Source organism: Arachis ipaensis, chromosome B04, assembly GCF_000816755.2.
Source record: "Arachis ipaensis cultivar K30076 chromosome B04, Araip1.1, whole genome shotgun sequence".
NCBI lineage: Eukaryota > Viridiplantae > Streptophyta > Magnoliopsida > Fabales > Fabaceae > Arachis > Arachis ipaensis.
The window spans coordinates 48,528,891-48,539,593 of NC_029788.2; the positions used below are offsets into that span (position 1 = coordinate 48,528,891).

At 35.2% G+C, this 10,703-nt stretch overlaps 2 long non-coding RNA genes across 2 annotated transcripts in view; both read left to right on the forward strand.

Moving 5' to 3' along the window:
- The window catches only part of LOC110270632, a 24,352-nt gene continuing 21,299 nt past the window's right edge, over positions 7,651-10,703 (forward strand). The window contains exon 1 of the long non-coding RNA XR_002360272.1: positions 7,651-8,044. This is a non-coding gene — a long non-coding RNA (uncharacterized LOC110270632). The remainder of the gene's footprint in view (positions 8,045-10,703) is intronic.
- On the forward strand, positions 9,689-10,353 carry LOC110270633. Its single transcript, XR_002360273.1, has 2 exons — positions 9,689-9,777; positions 10,080-10,353. It is a non-coding gene; the product is annotated as an uncharacterized LOC110270633 (long non-coding RNA).

The window sequence follows — 10,703 nt, forward strand, 5'->3', positions numbered from 1 at the left end:
ATAATAATAATAATAATAATAATAATAATAATAATAATAATAATAATAATAATAATAATAATAATAATAATAATAATAATAATAAATGTTGGTCAATTGATGAAATTTTCAAGAAATGTATCTTTTTCTTAGAACAGGCAATTAAAGATTCACATTGATTTGAGTTAAAAACTTTTTGAAACATGCATGATACATATATAGTTGGAATACGATTTTGAGCTAAGAACACACAACCCATGAGTTTTTGAGCTTAATTGCATGGTTACATTATTTAACCCTGATTTTTATTCTTGTGTGTTTCTTCTTTATGATTGCAATCTTTATTTTGTTCCATTCTATATGTCCATTATTTAGTATATTCATGCTTATATGTGATTGAGGCCACCATTTGATATTAGCTCACTTACCCCAATTAGCCTACCATTCCATTTACCTTTGTTTGCCACTTTGAGCCTTTTTAATCCCCATTTATTCTTTATATTACCACATCACTAGCCTTAAGCGGAAAAACAATTAATTACCCTACTTGAATCTTTGGTTAGCTTAAGATAGAGATAGTGTATTAACTAAGTGTGGTGAATTATGAGAACATGGGTTAATGAGAATGTGTTATGTTTCTACTTTATTTTCATATTGGGAATTTTGGTGCCTACTCATGTGAAATTAGAGAAGCATATGCATTGATAAAATAAAAAAAAAGAGAAAAATAAAAATAAATAAATAAATAGGGGATAAAATTGCCCCAATGCTAAGTTTAATGAAAGATCAATGCATATGTGGTGAAATTAAAGAAAATTTGATACATGAGTATGTGATGCAAAAGTGGGAATTTTGGGTAGAGTTATATAAAGTGTGTGTGTGTTAGGTGAGAGCTTAGGTTAGTCAAAGATTCATATTACAGCCCACTTAGCCATACATATATCCTCACCCTTACCTTAGCCCCTTTACAACCTTGAAAAGATCTCATGATGTTTGCATTGGTACATTAAATATTTGTTGATTGATTAGAAGAAGAACAAAGTTTTAGAAAGCATGACTATAGAAGAGTTGAGTGATTTAACCCCAAACACTTGAGTGATTAGAGTGCATATACAATTCCAGTGAGGATTCAATAGCTCATTTCCATATGTCCATATTTGATCATTACTTGTCTTGCAAGTTTGTGAACTCTTTTGATTAACTCAACCCAATTGTGAATGTGTTTTGATATGATTTAGCCCTTGATTGTGCATATATGATTTCTTGGAAATTTGACTCAATTTGACCACATGTATGCCTATATATATAGATAGATAGTAATGAGAATAGCATGATGCATGTAGGTAGCTCACATCAAAATAGGTTGCATTGCATAAGTTCCACCATTCTGCCTTTACTTTTTTTTTTCTCTTGAGCTTAGCATGAGGACATGCTAATGTTTAAGTGTGGGGAGATTGATAAACCACTGTTTTATGATTTATCTTGTGCTAAATTGAGTGGTTTTTATCAATTCTTTGATCACTTATTCATATAATTTGCATGATTTTACAGATCCTTCTTAATTCTGTGATATAGTTGAAAACATGTTTCCTAGGCCTTTAAAATGTCAATTTTTAATTACCCTTTAGTACCATTCGATGTCGTGATCTATGTGTTAAGTGTTTTCAGGCTTTATAGGGCAGGAATGGCTTAGAGGATGGAAAGGAAACATGCAAAATTGGAAGTTTTGAGAAGCTGGCAGCAACGCATACGTGTGACTAGCGCAGAAGACAAGCGACGCGTACGCGTGACTGACGCGTACGCGTGACATGCGCCACGTGCAGAAATTGCAGAAAGCGCTGCGGGAAATCATTCATTCATTCACACAACACTTCATTCATAGAATTTTAGGTTTTAGATGTAGTTTTCTAGAGTTTTTAGGTTTAGTTCTTCTCAATTTCTAAATTCTCTCTTATTTTAATTTAGTTTCTCTTCTACTTATAATTGTTCTTGCTTTCTAGTTTATTTATTCCCCTTGTTGATTACTTTGTGTTGCTACTTTAGTTTATGAACTCCATGTTAGATTTGATTTTCTATTTAATGCGATTTGATGTATTTCATATTTATGATTGCTTTTTTCAATTTATGTTATTGATGCTTTCCATTGGTTGTTTGGATTTTATTACCTCTTATTGCTTTTCTATGCTTTTATGTTGTGCCTTCCAAGTGTTTGATAAAATGCTTGGTTGGATTTTAGTGTAGATTTTTCCCCTTATGGCTTTGGTTGAGTAATTGGAGACTCTTGAGTTATCAAACTCCTTTGTTGATTGATAATTGAAGTTTGCTAGTTGATTTGGATCCCTCTAAAGCTAGTATTTCCTTAGGAGTTGACTAGGACTTGAGGAATCAAATTGATTCATCCACTTGACTTTCCTTCATAATTAGAGGTTAACTAAGTGGGAGCAATGGATAATTCTCATCATAATTGATAAGGATAACTAGGATAGGACTTCTAATTCTCATACCTTTCCAAGAGCTTTATTAATTATTAGTTTATTTTCTTACCATTTACATTTTTTGTTCCTTATTCAAAACCCCAAAAGATACTTTTCCATAACCAATAGTAACATACTTCCCTGCAATTCCTTGAGAGACAACCCGAGGTTTAAATACTTCGGTTTAACTTTATTGGGTTTGTTTTAGTGGCAACCAAGTTTTTGTATGAAAGGATTATTTGTTGGTTTAGATACTATACTTGCAATGAGGATTTATTGTGAATTCTTTACTAGCAAAAATCTGCTTATCAGTCAGTAGAGTCTCGAGTCTCCGCCTGGAGCACATGGTGGCTAGCCACTACTTTCTTCCAGGAAAACTCGTGTCTCAGATAGTGGAAGTGCAAAAATCACAATTATCAAGATTTCAGCATATATGCATCATTCTCAGCCATGAATCAACATTCATCTCAGCCATCCGGATTAAATTCATAATTCATAGTCAGCCATCCGGCTCATAACATATTTCGCAATCAGCCAAGATTCATTATCATACACAGCCATTCCGGCTCATAACAAAATAGCACTTCCACCATTCAACATCATCAAATTCATAAAATCGGCATTTAAGCCATAAATCACTTTTTCTCAATTCATTTCACTTTGAAATCAAATTTCAACTCTTTTTAGCCTTGGCTTTAAAGTTCTCATTCTTCAAATTATCTCAGGCTCATAAGCCCCTTTTACTCAAGGTAAGTTCCCCTTTTAAAAACAAGCCACTCTCGGCATAATCTTTCCAAAACTTCCAAAACGATGGCATGTTAAGGATTTATTTTAAAATATTCAAAATCATCCATCCAATAACTGGATTTTATAATAAAAGTTCCTCGGTAGAGTCTCAAGTCTTTAGGGAAGGACAAACTATCTCAACTCCTTAAAAAAACTCATTGAAACTCTTAAAATCATGGATTCTCGGTCCAAGTAAATAAAAACTGAATTTATTGTGAAACCGAGTCATATAAAATCACGAGTTCCAACCCAATCCAAAAATCCATTCACTTGAAACGGAACCAGTCCATTTGAATCAGACCAATTTCAGATTTCTTCTTGAAACCAATTCTCTAACCTCTTCCAAAAAGTCTCAAACGTAATTATTCAATCAAAAGTCCCATTTCCTTTAAAATCAGAAAGAGCTCCTCTGAACGAAACCTTTAATTATAACCAAAAGCAAGAGCCCCTTTTTATATTAAAACCAATATTAGAACATAATACTTTCCTTCAGGGATTCAAATGGTAAAATAATTCATTTCTAAATAAATCGAACTCAATGCATATAGTTTACTTAAATAGATTAAGCTCGAAACATGAATATTTTCTTAATAAATCAATTAATACCATTTCTCAAATATTTTACTTTTCAAAATAACTTGTCAAACAAAGTCTAGGATTTTATAGAAATCTCGGCAGCACCTCCCCTAAAACTTGGACTTTGCCACCCGGTTCGGGTCTCAACTAAACCGTTCCATAATCCTTTTTAACAGCCCAAAATCCAAAATCAGTTCAAAGGCAAGTTAAATCCAACAGTCACCTCATTTTCATATTTCAAGGAAACCGTTTCAAAATCAATTCATTATCAGCCAATTAAACTCATTTCTAAAGCTTTAAAAAAATGGTTCAGCAACAATCATTTATCAAAACTAGATCATTTAAAGCAGACCAGGCTGAACCTAAGAGTATATTCTATTTTTCACATTATCAAGAAAATTAACTCAATTTAAATAAATTCCCAATGGATTAAACCCGATCTCAAAGCTTTAAAAGAATCAACTTCAAAAGCATTCCATTTCATAAAGCCGCACCACAATCCAGTCCAACAAACATTCATAATTATTCAAGTCAACCAAACAATACATAAGACTGATACAATCAGCAAATATACCATGTCTCACATTAGTATCCATATGTAATAATTCCAATATATAAAACAGAGTCTTCGGAAAAAGCCCCTACCTCGACACGTTGAAACTATAATCCGAACACCTCTCAGAAATCCTTTCGTCTTGACCCAAACCAACGGCAGCTTCAAAGCACAGTCCCACATATTTTTGCAGTAGCATAAACATCTCTAAATTACAACAAGCAAGCTTAGGTACTAAATCCTAAGAACATTAATATCGTAAAGGCTTTAATACACGTACAGAACAGTAACGTAGGGCTTTCGAAACATAATTACTTACCGGAATAACAAAATGAAGCAACTGCGATTCTGAACAGACCCAGCAACAGCTCCGGTGGCTTAACTATAACAACCACGCAACATCAAAACCTTCTCGAAATCCAAAAAGACAGAAACCTCGATTAAAACCCTTACCAATAGAGTTCTTCCGGCGACGGCAGTAGGGTTCTTTGACGGCAGAGGCAGCTTCGCCCCCCCTTCACCCATAATAAGCCACGTCAGAGGTAAAAGCTGGTAGCGACGGTGGCGGTTCCAACGGAGGCAATGCCGGCGATGTGAACGGCGGCTAGTTGCGGTAGTTGGACCCCAGCTCAGCCTCAGCTCTCTCTGTCTCTCCTGCTCGGTGTGACTGGACAGCCGTCCTCTCAACGGCACGGCGGCGGCAAACCCTACCAGTGGCGACGGCAGCTTAGCAGGGATGAGTTCCTTTGGCTCGTGCAGCAGCATCGTTGGAGGACACAGAAGTAGCGGCGGTCTTCCCTGGATGACAGTGGCGGCACGACAGACCGGAGCAATGCGGCAGTAGCGAGCTTCGATTGTGGCAAGGGGCGGTGTCATTCCTCGCACGGTTCTGGCAGTAGATCGTGGATGGACCGAACGACGGCGGCATAGGGACGGTGGTGCGGTAGCGAGGCATGGGTTGATCTCTTCCTGTTTCGCGAGCTCTCTCTCCACGCTCAGATCTCCCTTCCCCTCTGCTAGCAAAAGCGGCGACGGTGGCAGTGGCACCCACCACGCCGCCTCCCTCTTCTCCCTCCTCTCCTTCCTTCCTCGGTCCCCATTTTCTTTCTATTCCTGTTCTTGTTTTTTTTTTCCTTTGGCTCAGGGAACCGTGTGTGTGTTTTTTGGATAGGGCTGCACAGCTGCTGCTGAGTCTTGGGGAATAGGGTAGCTGGGTTAGGGTTTTGGTGGCTAAGTGTTACTTTTGGTGAGGTGTGTGTGAAAATTTGGGTTAGGGGCAAATTAGTAATTTCAAATAAAATTGGAAATAATATAGTAATTGAAACCCAAATTAAATCCAACACTAATTATATATAGAAAAATACTATTTGCTCATCAATTTTACAAATTATTTTCAATAAAAGGTTCAAATCCAAAAATTAGAAATAATATACTTAATTTCTTCATTTTCCAAAATAGCAGTATTAATATTTAAAATATTAATTATTTAGTCCAAATCATATAAAAATCCTTATTATTTCACAACTATCAACTTTATAATTTTGAATATAGAAAATAATTCAATAATTGTAAAATTGGATAATAACCTTAATTTATTTCAAATTCAATTAATCGAAACTTGCTTTAATTTTCTTTAATAAAGAAATTTCTGAAATTAAAGCTACAAAAATACTGAATTTGAAATTAGCTTATGATTGTCCTTTTTCAAAAGTTCTGGGTCTTACATTCTACCCACCTTATAAAACTTTTCGTCCTCGAAAATTGATACAAAATGAAAGAAATTTCTAACAGTTCACCCTTGAACACATTTAAGGAAGAAGCAAAAATATCTCAACATATAAACATATATACGGTTTTCAAATACTTAGATTGTCATATGCTTAAGGATACAAAGGTAGAAGTGTGATTGCAAAGCAAACGTTACAAGATAGGCTCAATGCAAAAGATGACACGGTTCAAACATCTGATAGTAAGCCAAGGAGTCGAAGGCTATAAAACAAGAGGGGGTTAAAATGATGTGCTTAACATCCGCACAATCTACAAGAAAAATACCTATCCAGCTACACTTTTTTTAAGCTACATTTGAAAAGCGTAGCCTATTCTATGAATAGGCTACGCTTTTCTCCGTGTTGCCTTTTTATAAGAGAAAAAGATACACAATTGTGGCATCATTTAAAAAGTGTAGCCATAGCTATTATAAAAATCACTTATAAAGCGTAGCCGTAGGTTGATATCTATGGGTTCACTTTTTGTATCAAAGAGAACGCTTTTAAAAAGTAACTTATTTATTATGTTTTGGATGCGTTTTAAAAGTGATGCCTAATGTATGTAGGACAAATTCTAACACTTAGCAAATTTTTTATTTCCCTTTGAGTTCCCTCCAGAAGAACACATGCACAGCCCACTTCGCGCACAACAAACCCTCTTTCCTCCAGAAGCTCATCCTTTCGCCATTCTCATCACCTTCACGCATAACCTTCACCTTAGCCAACCCTTTCGCGCACAACACACCCAGTCACCCCCACTTAGAAAAAATTTAACCTCACCCAGTCACCCTCACTCACGCGACATACACCATCATCCTCACTCCACACACACACACGAAAGAGGGAAGAAATCCGAAAGGGGGAGAACGGGAAGAAGAAGAGAAGAGAGGAAAGGTAGGAAAGGATGACACCGGCTAGGGCTCCGCCGCCGTCGTTGTCGAGCACCAGAGAGAAAGAGAGCGCTCGAGGAAAAGAGAAAACGCGATGGAGGAAAAAAGAAGGGGGTGCTTCGTCGCCACTGAAGCTCCACCGCCGCTGCTAGGGCTTGTTGCCATCGCTGTTCTGCCATCGTCGGGCTGCTGTGCTGCCGCCGAGGAGGTCGAAGGGATGTCTCGCCGCCGTCGTGCTCTGTCGCCAAGCCGTTGTGTCGCCGCTCATCACCATCGTCGTATCCTCTGTCACCAGGTAAACATTCTCTGTTCTGTATCCTCCCTTTCTCGCTCATTCTCTAACTCGGTCTCACTTTTCAGTTCGAAGGTGGGTATGGTTTTGATAGTGATGATGAACTGCAACGTCTAATTAAGATAGAGAAAGTATGTATCAATTTTCAATTGGTTCTGTGAATTTTTCGGGTTTTAGGTTCGAATTTTAGGTTTTCAATTAGTTTAACATCTTAAGGAAAAATTAGTGAAAAGAACAGGTTTCACACTGAAATATTTTGATTTACGTCTTGGTTCATATGTATTCCTTGAACATAGTGGTTGCTTTCAATTTCTTGCTTCAAGCTATATTCCTTTCTGATGCTTTTTTTGGTTATGTTTTCTTTGCTTTGGGTGTTTTACATGGAAATTTGATAACCAATTTAAATTCTCCTTAATCATATAAACTAGGAATTCATCTGAAAACTAAAGAAGCCTGGAACTTCTTCCTGTGATATCTTTGTAGCCTTACTAATCAGGTGTGAGTTGCAGAAGGATCTAAATGTGGTTGTAGATGACTATTTTTATTCTTTTTGTCATTACTAATTTGGTGATCTTTAGTTATTGTGCAATGTGCATGCATGATCATGAATATTTTTTTATTTTTAAACTGACTCATTTTTCTTTCTGCAGAGGCTCTTTAGGTGTTTGCAGTCACACGATTTTGATGTTATTAGTGTCCTTTCTGCTAACATGATGAATCTCATATAGGTAATTAATATTGCTACAGGAAAAAAGCTTTGAGAATCTTTGTTCCTAGTGAACTGAGTTTTAGAACTTTTAGCAGATTAGTAGAAGTCTAGAAGACTCGATGTAGTTGGAATACTTTTGGTTTAGACTTTTCTCTATGAAATAAGGTGCTGGGTTTGCAGCATTGTGAATGTCATAAAATATAAAACTATCTTTGAGGAGCATTTTCACTACTAAGAGATGACTTGATTACTAGAAGAGTTGATACAGTTCAAATATGTCTAGTTTGATTGGACCAGAATTTTTTTATGTGTGTGTTTAGAGCAGGGATGATCTTAATTGTTGTTGATTCTTTTGTTGTTGGTAGTACTGTCTTTTAAGTTGTGGAACAGGAAGAAAATGGTCATTTATTTACGTTTTCCTTGATGGAGAATAGAAGTAGAGGGTTTTTCAAGTCTTTGTGGGAGAAGATTTTGTTTGTTTGGGAATGGAAAATTTTGTTCTTCTGAAACTTCTATCTAGTGTCTATGCCTCATTTGTTTTCATATCTCACTGCTAGTTGGTTATGCTGAGCAAAGATGTTACAGGCCTTAGCTTTATGTTATTATCATCTCTAGTTTTCTTTCCTTGCTAATTCTTAAAAAACTGCTCTGCTTCATTAGTGCTTTTGATCACTCTTGCTGGTTTCATTAGTGAATTTAGTTTATTATGCATATTATTTTTTATTATAAGGCATATTATTAGTGCTTCTGATCACTCTTACTTATTTAATTTTTATTAGTGCTTTTGATCACTTTTGATTCCAAATTGATGATTCCATTGTTGATTTTATCAGAGGAAATATGAATTCAGAGGAAGCTGCACAAATTCTTAGAAGAACTACAAGGTCTTTAGCTTCATCTTCTGCACAAATTTCTGCTTCATCTTTATTTAAGTTTTGTTTGCTTTCTATTTCTTTTTGGTCTTTAGTTTCATCCTATATTATTATTAGTTAACTGGTTTCAATTTCGTTCCTTATGTTTGAATTTCTTCTCCAAAATCCCTTGTTGAATCATGGATAAGAGCATGTTAGCTGGTTTGGAATCACTTTTATAAATAATTAGAAATTTGCATTTTATATCCTAGTCAAAATTTTCAATCTCAGCATTTAAATCCAATCGTTATGGTGCTACATACTACATTATCTTGGATCAAAGGGTTTACAACTACTTGTGATATAGATGAACAACAGTGAAGATGAAGAAACCTGCCATCTGCGTCACAGTCAAATAGTTACCATTACATTAGGTGCCAACTAGTCAAAATTGGCAAATTTATAGCAATGTATGAGAATGAGAGGAAGATACTTTCCATTGAAAATGCTGCTCCGTAATAGGGATATGCTGCTGGTATGAATCTCTCATATTCGTTGTGTCTGAAGGGACGGACAGGGATCTACGTACAAAGTTCAAAGGCATTCGAGATCTTGGTGGTGAGCTTCATGTTCCTAAAATTCTAAGTTAGGGCAGCACAAATAGTTTCAAATCTTTGTGGTGCTTGTTCTGAAGTCATAGCCAAGTTCTCTGTTAAACCAATGTAACCATTTTGAATGTTGCATCTGGACGTTAAGGGAACAACATTTTTAATTACTTAGAATGGTTAAAATTTAATTTTAATGTTTTTTTAGGATCTGGAATTGTTTATCTCAGCTGTACGCCAAAGACATCACTACTCCTGATGATAAACAAGAGCTTGATGAGGCTTTACAGCAGGAGGTAAGTTGGTAATTCAATTTTCGCACCTTTAGATATGAAATTATAATTTTCGCACTTAAAAGTAAATTGGTAATTCATATGCTACCTGATTGACTATTCTTAGATTTTATTTACTATTTCATATGGATATCTCATGTATTGTTTGGATTCCACCTTTGAAATTAGTAGAGAGATGACAGATCACAGGGAACAAAGTCATGTAAAAGTTTAAGAGAATCAATTTCTATAGTTGAATCACCAATAAATTTTTATTATTGTAATCTTTCTTGTTTTTCTTTTTAAACAATTTCTGCTTTTAATAGGTGGATGTTCGAAAGGATCTGATAAGAAATTTTGCAAACACGATTGATCTTGATCAGCTAGATATTTGATGGTGCAACTTATTGTGAAGCTGAATGTTTTCCTCAGTAACCATAACACACAGATATTTTCATATATGCCATGGAATGCAGAGAAGCAAGCAAGGCCCCCATTTTTGTTGATGACATTTGGTTATGAAAGAACCACTGTTGTGCACAAGGGGAATGGTCATTTGTAATGGAGGAATTTGATTTATACCAAAATGACTTCTTTTTTTTCATTTTTTTTACATTGGAATGTAAATTTTCTTTTTGTTTAAATGTTTTCAGGTTTTCTATCTTACAATAACCTGTAAACTTTAGAAGCTGTAGGCTAAAGATGGTACATACAAATTGCAGATAACAGTGATGTTGTATACAAGATATGCATTATTTTCTGTGGCAACTATTTCCTGTTTTTCTGATTACTTTATAAAAGTTTTTCAATTATGAAAAAATATTTTTCTATATATATATTGGATTATAAATTATTATATTGATATATTAGGATATAAAAATTAATTTAATCACTTTATAATATTTTATTTTTATAAAGAGGTAGGTTTTTTGGATGAAAAAAAAATGGCT